Here is a 14,989-nt window from a genome sequence, read left to right as displayed (position 1 = left end):
ACATATGAGAGCTATTCTGGCATCTGTGCAGCAGGGTAACAAGGTGAGGGAGGGGAGTGATGAAGTAGAAAATGGGTGGTAGGTTAGAAAAGATTTGTAATGGAAGAGGCATCAACTTGTTCCTTTTGAATTTGTGTTCCTCTTAAATGACAGAAAAAGGTAGTGAAAGAATCAGAACTATCTGGTGTTGGAAATAAATTAGTACTGTACTCCTAAAACTCATTCACAGTTACTTTCAAAAGATTGTCACAGTATAGTAAGTCTTTGTTTTGGGTTAAGTCTTTCTAATAGACAAAGATAATTTGCTTCAAGAAAAATTTGCCATGGTGAGATATAAACTTTATTGCATCCCTTTCCAAAGGCAAGCCACCAAGGGAAGATGCCACCCTCGAGTTAAGTCATTTTACTACCTATAATGACATATTACCGGGGTGTTTATAAGTTGCCTGCATTAAATAAGTTTGGAAAATGGCCCCAGCAGAGGTGGATTTATCATGAGTTCAATGAAGCTTAGGCTTCAGGGCTCCTCACTTGCATAGGTCCCTTCCAAGGTCTTGAGAGGTGTCCTAGCCATTTTTGTATTCATAACTTTGCATGTTTTTATTAGATAGGATTTCCCAAAGTAGATGAGGTTCAGGCCCCACAAAACCTTGATTCATCACCGGGTTTCAGGTAATTATAAGGCAGTAGGTTTCTTGAATGAAGCCTCTATGTTATTGACAAACATCAGGTGAAGTAGTTAGCAGTGTGGTCGTCTATTTTAAATCCGAAATCTACCTCAAAGATGAGCCAAGAGCTTATTAATTAATAAAGTACCACTTTTTGAATGGTGGTAGTAATCATATCTCTTTCAGATAAAATCAGGCATGAAATATATTATAGAAGACCAGCAGTGGTTGATAATCCTAAATGTTTAGTCTACTTTTTTTTCTGACTTGAAAGTGTTTCTCCTTCATTCACCTATGCAGGTCCAGACTGATGGCTTATTTTTAAAAATTCTTTTAGTCACTTCATTGGTTCTAACAATACAATCTCCATGATTTTAGAAACTGGAGGACTCTACAATGTAGAAAAGCTATATAACTTAACCAGACAGAGCACATTCACATGCTGGCTTGTCTGTGGTATATCAGTATTGTACCAAGAACATAAGCACTAAGAGAGAATAAGAGGAAAATCAAAGCCTTATCCCTATTGAATTATTGCCCCCATTGTTGAGAATATCAATGAGGTAGGTGAGGCCACACTATGAAGGCAAATTGAGCTGCGGTCACAGAGCCTCCTTAATGCTCCCCCAGTCAACTAGCATTGGTTTCCTTTAGATAGCTATGTACACACAAAAGCTTACACACTTCAGGGTGTTGTCATCACTTTTTGCTATGTACCAGAATCCTGGCAGCTTCTCAGATTTAGAAAGGCATAAACGCTAAAAACAAAAATAACTTGGGTCTGTCCTTTGGGGTGATTTAGGGTGGTTGTTTTATTTGTAATAGTTCAAAATTTCGAGATTGTCACACCTAGCAACTACTATACTTTTCTTCTCCCAACTTCATCTTTTTCTTCCCACCTGTAGTATTTTCTCCCATTCTGTATGTTTTTTCACTTTCTTGATAGTGTCCTTTGAAGCACAAACTTTTTAATTTTTTTAAAATCCAATTCATCTATTTTTCCTTTGTGCTTCTGGTATCATATCTAAGAAACTGTTGTCTAATGCAAGGTCATAAAGATTTACTCCTGTGTTTTCTTCTAAGAGTTTTATAGCCTTAGCTCTTATATTTGGATATTTGATCCATTTAGAGTTAATTTTCATATATGGTGGGAAGTGTAGGAGTCCAACTTCATTATTTTGTGTGTGGATGTACAGTTGTCCCAGCATCATTTGAAAAGACTGTTCTTTCCACATTGAATTGTTTTGGCACCCTTGTTGAAAATCAATAGACCATAAATATGAGGGTTTATTTCGATACTGTCAATTCTGTTCCATTGATTTACATGTCTGTTCTTATTCCAGTACCACACTGTGATTGCAGTCGCTTTGAACTGAGTTTTGAAACCAGGATGTGTGAGTCCTCCCACTTTGTTCTTTACCAACATTGTTTTGGTTATTCTATTTCCTTGAATTGCCATATGATTTTTAGAATTAGCTTGGCAATTTCTGGAAAGAAGTCAGCTGGGATTTTGATAGGAATTGCAATGGAGCCATAAGTCGATTTGGGAAGTAGTGAAATTTTAATAACATTATCTTCCAGTCCATGAACCCAGCATGTCTTTCTATTTATTTAGATCTTCTTCAATTTCTTTCAACAGTTTTGTACTTTTCAGTGTGAATCTTGCACTTACTTGGTTAAATTTTTCCCTAAGTGTTTTATTTGTTTTGATGCTGTTACACATGGAATTGTTTTCTTAATTTCATTTTTGGATTACTCATTGCTGGTGTGTAGAAATAATATTGATCTTATATCCTACAGCCTTGCTGAACTCATTTATTAATGCTAACAGTTATTTTCCTAGATTCCCAGGTATACGTCTTGTGGTCTTCAAGTTTCCCAGGAATACATTGGAACATTTCAAAGTCTCTGTGGACATCTCATTCCTCAGCTTTCCTTTTTAAGCTTTTCGGTTTGGCTGTTTTTTCCCCCAAACTGTTATGCATTGCCTCATGCAACCTCCATGTTAAAATATTTTCTTGAAAATGTGTTCCAAAAATGCCACGTGAGGAGAGGCTTTTCTCCCTAGACAGCTCTCAGTCAGGTCAAAGGCAGGCCTTTCAAGTGAGGTCTTCCAGGAAACCACCAGACATGTAAAACAATGACAGTTCTTTGGGAATGAGGCTTTGAAGGACCTCCCAGTCCATGCTGCTCCTTCTGGTACCAGGGATGTGGGCTGTTTTTCAAGGCTACCACTGGCATGGAGAGCAAAGGGCAAGGACAAGTTAAAGCAACACAGATCTCATTGTTCTTAGAGAAATTAATTTGTTTTCCTTGAATAAATTGCTCCCCAATTTGCTCCAATCCTGTTGGTTAATTTTCCAGAGTTCAGAAAAAGTTGATTCGGACCATTTTTGCCAGTTTTGTTGTTGTTGTTGTTGTTATTGTTATTGTTGCTTCTATGGAGGGATGAATTTTCAGATGTCCTTCCTCCATCATTTTTACTGATTTTCCTGCAATATTTTTTAAAATCTCTAAAGTCTCAATGACCATAGGCTAATTAAATATTTATCATGGGAGATGATTAAGGAAAAAATAAATAAAAAGTGAAATAAATAAATAAATAAAAAGAGAACGTATAATTCTCATACAGGCTATCCCAGATGGGTAGATGAAGTTTGAAAAGGTATTTCTATATTTAGTGCTCTCAAAATTAAGGTTAAAGTAACAGATGTTTTAAACCACCCCCCCCCCCCCCCGTTTTTTTTTCATTCAGGTTAAACACAGGCTTTAGAGTCAGAACTGAGTTCAAATTCCAGCTCTGCTTCTTACTAGCTTGATGACTTAGGACAAGTTATATAACTTCTCTGTGCCTCAGTTTCCTCATTTGTACAATGGGGTAATATATCTATCACATAATGTTACTTTTTTTTTTTTTTTTTTTTAAAGACTTATCCTATGATAGGCAAGTCATTTTATTTATTTATTTATTTATTTTTTTAAAATTAATTAATTTATTTATTTTTTTGTCTGTATTGGGTCTTCGGTTCGTGCGAGGGCTTTCTCCAGTTGCGGCAAGTGGGGGCCACTCTTCATCGCGGTGCGGGGACCGCTCTTCATCGCGGTGCACGGGCCTTTCTCCATCGCAGCCCCTCCCGTTGCGGGGCACAGGCTCCAGACACGCAGGCTCAGCAATTGTGGCTCACGGGCCCAGCTGCTCCGTGGCATGTGGGATCTTCCCAGACCAGGGCTCGAACCCGTGTCCCCTGCATTAGCAGGCAGATTCTCAACCACTGCGCCACCAGGGAAGCCCCATAATGTTACTTTGAGGATTAAATGTTAAATGCTGATCACAGATGCCTGGCAATGCAAAAGATATTAGTTTTGATAATTATCTTTATAATATTCACAAAAATACATTAATAATTCTTGAGTAGAGTTAACCTAAAGTCAGATATTCTTTTCTTTCTTCCTGTTTCTTTTCAGGTTTTTTTTCCCCTTATTTGTTTTAAAGAACTAAGAAAAAAAAAAGAAAGAAAGAACTAAGAAGAAAATCTATTCCAGCATTTTGGAATAAAATTTTATTCCCCAAAATTAAGTTTATTTTATTGATATATAAACAAAATGTTATTTATTTATTCAGCAAACATTTATTAAATACCTAGTAAATATTAGGCACTATGTCAGGCACAGGAATAATAATGACAATAAAGTGTGGTCCCTGCTCTCAAGTTGCTGACAATCTAGGAGACTGACAAATAAACAGGTGATTACATACACAGTAACAAAGGCTATGATGCAAGAATACACATGGGACTATGTGATGGGAGTATGGCTTTCACCAGTTCCTCTTGGATTTATCTCTCCTTCTTTGGCTTCAGAACCAAGGAATTAGCCCTATTTTTGTCTTTAACTGGGTAGTTTAAATCATGAAATTTTAAAAAATTTGTAGAGATGAAAGAAACACACCTTGAATGGTGGAGGACACTATAAGTAGTACTTTTTTACAGAGCAAGGGCTTCCTGCCAGCATAGTCACTTCTAGGGTTTTTTTAAAAAATGGGAATTATTTATTTATTTATTTATGGCTGTGCTGGGTTTTCGTTTCTGTGTGAGGGCTTTCTATAGTTGCGGCAAGTGGGGGCCACTCTTCATCGTGGTGTGAGGGCCTCTCACTATCGCGGCCTCTCTTGTTGCAGAGCACAGGCTCCAGACGCACAGGCTCAGCAATTGTGGCTCACGGGCCTAGTTGATCCGAGGCATGTGGGATCTTCCCAGACCAGGGCTCAAACCCCTGTTCCCTGCATTGGCAGGCAGATTCTCAACCACTGCGCCACCAGGGAAGCCTACTTCTAGGGTTTTTAACCTGAAAAGTTCTTTGGCATATTTTTTTCTTTGCTAGCCACTTTTTTCCTATTTGTTTGTTTGTTTGTTTATTTCTCTTTTCCACTTTATCATCTAGAGACCTGGGTAGTTCCCAATGAAAGAGTGTGTTACAGATTCTAAGGGTGATTTATAGGTAAAGACAGAAAATGTTTTTTTTTAACCTTTAAGTTCCATACCAAAAAAAGTGCATATAAGCTTTCATGGAAGTAATTGAAAATGCAGATAACTTTAATTCCATTCCATTTTTCAGAATTCTCAATCATAATCCTTTAACAAGAGTTGAAGATTCTTATCTTTTTAAATTGCCAGCATTAAAATGTTTGTAAGTATTGCAACAGTTTCATGGCTCATGAGACAATTTCTGCTCTTTTTTACTTTTGTCAAAGATTGAGTACTTTGGCTAAAAAGTCATAATTTAGATTTTAACTGGGTTATTGAAAATAAGAGTTAATGGCAAAGAAAAGGATTAAGAAAGAACATATATGGGTAAGACAGCCAGCAGAGAATGAGAGCAGTGTTGAAGAACACATATAGATATGGAACATGTAGATGCATGTAGGAATATTATTTATCCCAGAAAGCAAAAAGGAATAAGGGTTACAGTATTTTTTTTAAAAAGAGTGATCAAAAGAGGTAGATGCAATTGAAAATGAGAAGTTAGGATAATAAAAAATGATTGTACTGTTCAGCACCAAGGTCATTAATTTGATGATGCAAATTTAAATTTCTTCAGTAAGAGCTCTTTGGAATTATCATGTATGGGAAGTAAGAAGCCAGAATTGAAGTAATCGCATGCTAAGTATCTTTTTAAACTTAGAATTTTTGTCTTTGGGTTTTATATCATGCATGTTTGGGCTTCTCCTTCAGAGACATGGGAACAACACAAGGGTCACTTACAACAATTGAAAGCATCCTCATGATGACCCTTGAATTGGAAAAATTGTAAGTTGATTTTTCTTACATTTATTTTCACTCAATTTTCTTTAGGTTTGTTTTATTATTTTCTTAAGTCAAGTTTATTTATGTATAATTTTCATTTAACAAAATTCACTATTTTTACATATACAGTGTGATGTGTTTTGACAAACGTATAGTTCTGTAGCCACCACCACATTTGAGGTAAAGAAAACTTCTGCACTCCCAAAAGACCCCTCATGTCCCTTTGTAGTCAGTCCATCCTCCTCTCACTACCAGCCCTTGGCAACCAGCAATCTGATTTTTGTCCGTATAATGTTGCCTTTTCCAGAATACGTTATAAATGAAATCATGTGGCATGTAGCCTTTTGTTTTTGGCTTCTTTGACTTAGCCAGTCTCTTTGAGATTCATCTGTTTTGTTGCACCTGTCAGTAGTTCATTCCTTTTTATTGCTGAGTTGTATTCTAGTTGTGTGGATACACAGTTTGTTTACGCATTCATCATTTGATGAACATTTGAGTTGTTTCTAGTTTTTTGGCTATTATGAACAAAGCCTCTGAAAACACTCACATGTGTGTGTGAACATATGTTTTGTGAGAGCATATGTTTTCATTTCTTTGGGGTAAAATACCTAAGGGTGGGATTGCTTCATCATATGCTAAGTGCATATTTAACTTTTTTTTTTAAACATTTTATTGAAGTATAATTGCCTTACAATGGTGTGTTAGCTTCTGCTTTATAACAAAATGAATCAGTTATACATATACAATATGTTCCCATATCTCTTCCCTCTTGCCTCTCCCTCCCTCCCACCCTCCCCGTCCCACCCCTCTAGGTGGTCACAAAGCACCGAGCTGATCTCCCTGTGCTATGCGGCTGCTTCCCACTAGCTATCTATTTTACATTTGGTAGTGTATATATGTCCATGACACTCTCTCACCCTGTCACATCTCACCCCACCCCCTCCCCATATCCTCAAGTCCATTCTCTCGTAGGTCTGTGTCTTTATTCCCGTCTTGCCACTAGGTTCTTCATGGCCTTTTTTTTCCCCTTTGATTCCGTATATATGTGTTAGCATACTGTATTTGTTTTTCTCTTTCTGACTTACTTCACTCTGTATGAAAGACTAACTCCATCCACCTCATTACAAATACCTCCATTTCATTTCTTTTTATGGCTGAGTAATATTCCACTGTATATATGTGCCACATCTTCTTTATCCATTCATCCGATGATTGACACTTTAGTTGCTTCCATGTCCTGGCTATTGTAAATAGAGCTGCAATGAACATTTTGGTACATGACTCTTTTTGAACTATGGTTTTCTCAGGGTATATGCCCAGTAGTGGGATTGCTGGGTCGTATGGTAGTTCTATTTGTAGTTTTTTAAGGAACCTCCATACTGTTCTCCATAGTGGCTGTATCAATTTACATTCCCACCAACAGTGCAAGAGTGTTCCCTTTCCTCCACACCCTCTCCAGCATTTGTTATTTCTAGATTTTTTGATGATGGCCATTCTGGCCGGTGTGAGATGATATCTCATTGTAGTTTTGATTTGCATTTCTCTAATGATTAATGATGTTGAGCATTCTTTCATGTGTCTGTTGGCAATCTGTATATCTTCTTTGGAGAAATGTCTATTTAGGTCTTCTGCCCATTTTTGGATTGGGTTGTTCGTTTTTTGTTATTTAGCTGCATGAGCTGCTTGTAAATCTTGGAGATTAATCCTTTGTCAGTTGCTTCATTTGCAAATATTTTCTCCCATCCTGATGGTTGTCTTTTGGTCTTGTTTATGGTTTCCTTTGCTGTGCAAAAGCTTTTAAGTTTCATTAGGTCCCATTTGTTTATTTGTGTTCTTATTTCCATTTCTCTAGGAGCTGGGTCAAAAAGAATCTTGCTGTGATGTATGTCATAGAGTGTTCTGCCTAGGTTTTCCTCTAAGAGTTTGATAGTGTCTGGCCTTACACTTAGGTCTTTAATCCATTTTGAGTTTATTTTTGTGCATGGTGTCAGGGAGTGTTCTAATTTCATACTTTTACATGTATCTGTCCAATTTTCCCAGCACCACTTATTGAAGAGGCTGTCTTTTCTCCACTGTATATGCTTGCCTCCTTTATCAAAGATAAGGTGACCATATGTGCGTGGGTTTATCTCTGGGCTTTCGATCCTGTTCCATTGATCTATATTTCTGTTTTTGTGCCAGTACCAAACTGTCTTGATTACTGTAGCTTTGTAATATAGTCTGAAGTCAGGGAGCCTGATTCCCCCAGCTCCATTTTTTGTTCTCAAGATTGCTTTGTCTATTCGGGGTCTTTTGTGTTTCCATACAAATTCTGAAATTTTTTGTTCTAGTTCTGTGAAAAATGCCAATGGTAATTTGATAGGGATTGCATTGAATCTGTAGATTGCTTTGGGTAGTAGAGTCATTTTCACAATGTTGATTCTTCCAATCCAGGAACATGGTATATCTCTCCATCTATTTGTATCATCTTTAATTTCTTTCATCAGTGTCTTATAATTTTCTGCATACAGGTCTTTTGTCTCCTTAGGTAGGTTTATTCCTAGATATTTTATTCTTTTTGTTGCAATGGTAAACGGGAGTGTTTTCTTAATTTCACTTTCAGATTTTTCATCATTAGTGTATAGAAATGCAAGAGATTTCTGTGCATTAATTTTGTATCCTGCTACGTTACCAAATTCATTGATTAGCTCTAGGAGTTTTCTGGTAGCATCTTTAGGATTCTCTATGTATAGTATCATGTCATCTGCAAACAGTGACATCTTTACTTCTTCTTTTCCGATTTGAATTCCTTTTATTTCTTTTTCTTCTCTGATTGCTGTGGCTAAAACTTCCAAAACTATGTTGAATAATAGTGGTGAGAGTGGGCAACCTTGTCTTGTTCCTGATCTTAGTGGAAATGGTTTCAGTTTTTCACCATTGAGGACAATGTTGGCTGTGGGTTTGTCATATATGGCCTTTATTATGTTGAGGAAAGTTCCCTCTATGCCTACTTTCTGCAGGGCTTTTATCATAAATGGGTGTTGAATTTTGTTGAAAGCTTTCTCTGCATCTATTGAGATAATCATATGGTTTTTCTCCTTCAATTTGTTAATATGGTGTATCACGTTGATTGATTTGCGTATATTGAAGAATCCTTGCATTCCTGGGATAAACCCCACTTGATCATGGTGTATGATCCTTTTAACGTGCTGTTTGCTAGGATTCTGTTTGCTAGTATTTTGTTGAGGATTTTTGCATCTATGTTCATCAGTGATATTGGCCTGTAGTTTTCTTTCTTTGTGACATCTTTGTCTGGCTTTGGTATCAGGGTGATGGTGACCTCGTAGAATGAGTTGGGGAGTGTTCCTCCCTCTGCAATATTGTGGAAGAGTTTGAGAAGGATAGGTGTTAGCTCTTCTCTAAATGTTTGATAGAATTCACCTGTGAAGCCATCTGGTCCTGGGCTTTTGTCTGTTGGAAGGTTTTTAATCACAGTTTCAATTTCAGTGTTTGTGATTGGTCTGTTCATATTTTCTATTTCTTCCTGGTTCAGTCTTGGCAGTTTGTGCATTTCTAAGAATTTGTCCATTTCTTCCAGGTTGTCCATTTTATTGGCATAGAGTTGCTTGTAGTAATCTCTCATGATCGTTTGTATTTCTGCAGTGTCAGTGGTTACTTCTCCTTTTTCATTTCTAATTCTATTGATTTGAGTCTTCTCCCTTTTTCTCTTGATGAGTCTGGCTAATGGTTTATCAATTTTGTTTATCTTCTCAAAGAACCAGCTTTTAGTTTCATTGATTTTTGCTATTGTTTCCTTCATTTCTTTTTCATTTATTTCTGATATGATCTTTATGATTTCTTTCCTTCTGCTAGCTTTGGGGTTTTTTTGTTCTTCTTTCTCTAATTGCTTCAGGTGCAAGGTTAGGTTGTTTATTTGAGATCTTTCCTGTTTCTTGATGTAGGCTTGTATTGCTATAAACTTCCCTCTTAGCACTGCTTTTGCTGCGTCCCATAGGTTTTGGGTCATCGTGTCTCCATTGTCATTTGTTTCTAGATATTTTTTGATTTCCCCTTTGATTTCTTCAGTGATCATTTCGTTATTAAATAGTGTATTGTGTAGCCTCCATGTGTTTGTATTTTTTACAGATCTTTTCCTGTAATTGATATCTAGTCTCATAGCGTTGTGGTCGGAAAAGATACTTGATACGATTTCAATTTTCTTAAATTTTCCAAGGCTTGATTTGTGACCCAAGATATGATCTATCCTGGAGAATGTTCCATGCGCACTTGAGAAAAATGTGTATTCTGTTGTTATTGGGTGGAATGTCCTATATCAATTAAGTCCATCTTGTTTAATGTGTCATTTAAAGCTTGTGTTTCCTTATTTATTTTCATTTTGGATGATCTGTCCATTGGTGAAAGTGGGGTGTTAAAGTCCCCTACTATGATTGTGTTGCTGTTGATTTCCCCTTTTATGGCTGTTAGTATTTGCCTTATATATTGAGGTGCTCCTATGTTGGGTGCATAAATATTTACAATTGTTATACCTTCCTCTTGGATCGATCCCTTGATCATTATATAGTGTCCTTCTTTGTCTCTTGTAATAGTCTTTATTTTAAAGTCTATTTTGTCTGATATGAGAATTGCTACTCCAGCTTTCTTTTGATTTCCATTTGCATGGAATATCTTTTTCTATCCCCTCACTTTCAGTCTGTATGTGTCTCTTGGTCTGAAGTGGGTCTCTTGTAGGCAGCATATATATGGGTCTTGTTTTTATATCCATTCAGCCAGTCTGTGTCTTTTGGTGGGAGCATTTAATCCATTTACATTCAAGGTAATTATCGATATGTATGTTCCTGTTCCCATTTTCTTAAATGTTTTGGGTTTGTTATTGTAGGTGTTTTCCTTCTCTTGTGTTTCTTGCCTAGAGAAGTTCCTTTAGCCTTTGTTGTTAAGCTGATTTTGTGGTGCAGAACTCTCTCAGCTTTTGCTTGTCTGTAAAGGTTTTAATTTCTCCATCAAATCTGAATGAGATCCTTGCTGGGTAGAGTAATCTTGGTTGTAGGTTTTTCTCCTTCATCACTTTAAGTATATCCTGCCACGCCCTTCTGGCTTGAAGAGTTTCTGCTGAAAGATCAGATGTTAAACTTATGGGGATTCCCTTGTGTGTTATTTGTTGTTTTTCCCTTGCTGCTTTTAATATGTTTTCTTTATATTAAATTTTTGACAGTTTGATTAATATGTGTCTTGGCGTGTTTCTCCTTGGATTTTTCCTGTATGGGACTCTCTCTGCTTCCAGGACTTGATTAACTATTTCCTTTCCCATATTAGGGAAGTTTTCAACTATAATCTCTTCAAATATTTTCTCAGTCCCTTTCTTTTTCTCTTCTTCTTCTGGGACCCCTATAATTCGAATGTTGGTGCATTTAATGTTGTCCCAGAGGTCTCTGAGACTGTCCTCAGTTCTTTTCATTCTTTTTTCTTTATCCTGCTCTGCTCTTTATTTCCACCATTTTATCTTCCAGGTCACTTATCTGTTCTTCTCCCTCAGTTATTCTGCTATTGATCCCATCTAGAGTATTTTTAATTTCATTTATTGTGGTTTTCATCGTTGCTTGGTTCCTCTTTAGTTCTTATAGGTCCTTGTTAAATGTTTCTTGCATTTTGTCTATTCTATTTCCAAGGTTTTGGATCATCCTTACTATCATTATTCTGAATTCTTTTTCAGGTAGACTGCCTATTTCCTCTTCATTTGTTAGGTCTGGTGTGTTTTGACCCTGCTCCTTCATCTGCTGTGTGTTCTTCTGTCGTCTCATTTTGCTTATCTTACTGTTTTTGCGGTCTCCTTTTCTCAGGCTGCAGGTTCGTAGTTCCCGTTGTTTTTGGTATCTGTCCCCAGTGGCTAAGGTTGGTTCAGTGGGTTGTGTAGGCTTCCTGGTGGAGGGGACTAGTGCCTGTGTTCTGTTGGATGAGGTTGGATCTTGTCTTTCTGGTGGGCACGTCCACGTTTTGTGGTGTGTTTTGGGGTATCTGTGGCCTTATTATGATTTTAGGCAGCCTCTCTGCTAATGGATGGGGCTGTGTTCCTGTCTTGCTAGTTGTTTGGCATAGGGTGTCCAGCACTGTAGCTTGCTGGTCGTTGAGTGAAGCTAGGTCTTGATGTTGAGATGGAGATCTCTGAGAGATTTTTGCCATTTGGTATTACATGGAGCTGGGAGGTCTCTTGTGGACCAGTGTCCTGAATTTGGCTCTCCCACCTCAGAGGCACAGCCCTGATGCCTGGCTGGAGCACCAAGAGCCTTTCATCGACACGGCTGTACAGAAAGCCAAGGTAACCTCAGGGTGTGATCCAACTACATATCTGGCCAGCCACTGAAGTATCAAGAAGTCATCAGTGCCCTTGAAACAATGTGTCCACTGTTCAAGAATTGGACGGGAGGGACTGCACCTGATGCTTGCTCTCCAAGGAGGCCAGAGTCTTTTTTTTTCCTTTGTGCTGAGTGTAGTTTCACTTGCTCATAGGGTGCCGAGTTCAGAGGCCTTGCACTTTGCACTCTTCAGACCAGAGTTTCCCGTGCTAGGTGGCTGTTCCCGGCCCTTCGGCTCAGCGCACAGCGTGCATCAGCACTCCATATTTAACTTTTTACGAAAGTGCTAAACTGTTTTCTAAAGTGCCTGTGCCATTTTGCTGACCCACTATCAGTCTATGAGAGTTGCAGTTGCTCCACATCTTCAACTGATCATTATATTTGTTTTTTAAAAACTTAAACTTTCTAGTAGGTGTGTAGTTGCATCTTGTGGTTTTTGCCACATTTTGCATTTCTGTAATAGCTGATGATGTTGAGTGTCTATTCATGTGCAAATATCTTTTTAAGTGAAGTGTCTGTTCAAATCCATATTTTAATTGGATATTTATATTGAGTTTTAAGAGTGCTTTATATAAAAAGCAATGGAAAAAGTCCTTTTTCTCAGATATGTGTTTAGTAAATATCTTCTCCCAGATTGTGACTCATCTTCATTGTATTAAAGTGTCTCTGAAGACAAGAGGTTTAAAATTTTTGATAAACTCTAATTTAGTAATTTTTCTTTTTTTCCATATTTATTTAATATATCTACTTGGTTGTGCTGGGTCTTAGTTATGGCAGATGGGCTCCTTAGTTGTGGCTCATGGGCTTCTTAGTTGTGGCATGCGAACTCTTAGTTGCGGCAGGCACGTGTGATCTAGTTCCCTGACCAGGGATTGAACCCGGGCCCCCTGCATTGGGAACTCGGAGTCTTAACCACCAGGGAAGTCCCTTAGCAATTTTTCTTAGATGGTTTGTGCTTTTTTGTGTCTTATCTAAGAAATCTTTGTCTGAGACCCCATTGTCTAACCCAAAATCAGAAAGATTTTCTCCTATGTTTTCTTCCAGAAGTTGTATAGTTACATTTAGGTCTATGATTCATTTTGAGTTAATTTTCATATATGTTGTGAGGGAAGGGTCAAGTTTTATTTTTTTGCAGTTTAAAAAACTATTTGTGTAGGATCCTATTGTGACAGTTTATTACACAACTTACTGCACCTTAAATTGTGCCATCCCCCCTCCAATATGGCAAGCTAATAGAAACTCTCTGTTATGCCAAGGCTAGTTGACGGGATTGCATGAGATTAGTAGGCGGAAAGGGCCCTGCATTTAGCAGTCTGTTCCAACCGTCTTTGTCAGGTCAGCTGACAAATGACTGTCTTCACCACGCCGTCACATCTGTTGGTCACTGCCCTAGCCTCATCTTCCTCAGCCTCCCACAGCATCTGCCACAGTTGTGATCCCTCTCTTGTCAGCTAGATGCCCTCCTCTCTGGATATTAAAAATTATTTCCCTATGTAACTACGATACTGTTAACACACAGTATTGAAGAAATTAAATTCCTACACAATAATATTACCTAATAAAGAGTTGCTATTCAAATTTCCCCAGTTGTCTCTCTCATATAATATCATTTCTTTTAACATCTTTTTGATGTATAATTGACATACAATAATCTGTGTTTTCACACACACATACATACACACCATGAAGACATCACCAAAATCAAAATGTCCATCATCTCAGAAAGTTTCTTAATGTCTCTTTGTAATTCTTCCTTCCCATCGTTCCTTGCCCTTCCCAATCGCCATGCAACCTTTGATCTGCTTTTTGTTTGCATTTTCTAGAATTTTATGTAAATGCAATCATACAGTGTATACTTTTTTCTAACTGGCTTCCTACTCAGCATGATTATTTTAATCTTCATCCATATTGTTGTATATATCAGTAATTCATTTCTGTTTATTGCTGAATAGTATTCCATTATATGGATGTACCACCATTTATCTATTCACCATTGATGGACATTTGAGTTGTTTTAGTCTTTGTCTATTACAGATAAAGTTGCTATGAATATTTGTGTACAGGTCTTTGTATGGAGGTATACTTCCATTTCTCTTGGGTAAATACCTGCAAGTAGAATGGCTGGATCATTGGTAAGTGTATGTTTAAGTTTTAAAAAAATACCTATTTTCCATAGTGGTTTGATCATTTTACATCTCTACCAGCATTTTATGAGAGTTGCATTTTCTTCACTTTGCAGCCAACTCTTGCTCTGCTCAGTATTTTCAATTTGACATAGTTTAATAGGTGTGTAGTTGTATCTCACTGTAGCATCCCTAATGATTAATCATGACAAACATCTTTTCATATGCTTATTTTCCATCTGTATATCTTTGCATCTTTTATCTATATTTTTCTGGAATTTTGAGAGTTCTTTATATATTCTGGAAATTAGTCCTTTATCCAATATGTAAGTTGCTAAGTATTTCCTCCCATTCTGTGACTCATCTTTTCATTCTCTCAGGAGTGTCTTTTGCAGGGCAGAAATTCTTAATTTTGATGGTGTCTAATTTATCTATTTTTTTCTTTTATGGATTATGCTTTTGGTGTTGTATCTACGAAATCTTGCCTAACTCAAGGTCATAAAATTTTTCACCTGTTTTGTTCTAGAAGTTTCATAGTTTTATGTTTT

General features: G+C 37.3%; 1 pseudogene; it reads left to right on the top strand.

Annotated features, from left to right (window-relative positions):
- LOC103016731 (leucine-rich repeat-containing protein 37A3-like) overlaps nt 1-14,989 on the top strand; it is a 74,351-nt pseudogene that overhangs the window by 34,099 nt on the left and 25,263 nt on the right.

This window comes from Balaenoptera acutorostrata, chromosome 20 (genome assembly GCF_949987535.1).
Source record: "Balaenoptera acutorostrata chromosome 20, mBalAcu1.1, whole genome shotgun sequence".
In the NCBI taxonomy this organism is placed as follows: Eukaryota; Metazoa; Chordata; class Mammalia; order Artiodactyla; family Balaenopteridae; genus Balaenoptera; species Balaenoptera acutorostrata.
This window is presented reverse-complemented; position numbering and strand designations above follow the sequence as displayed.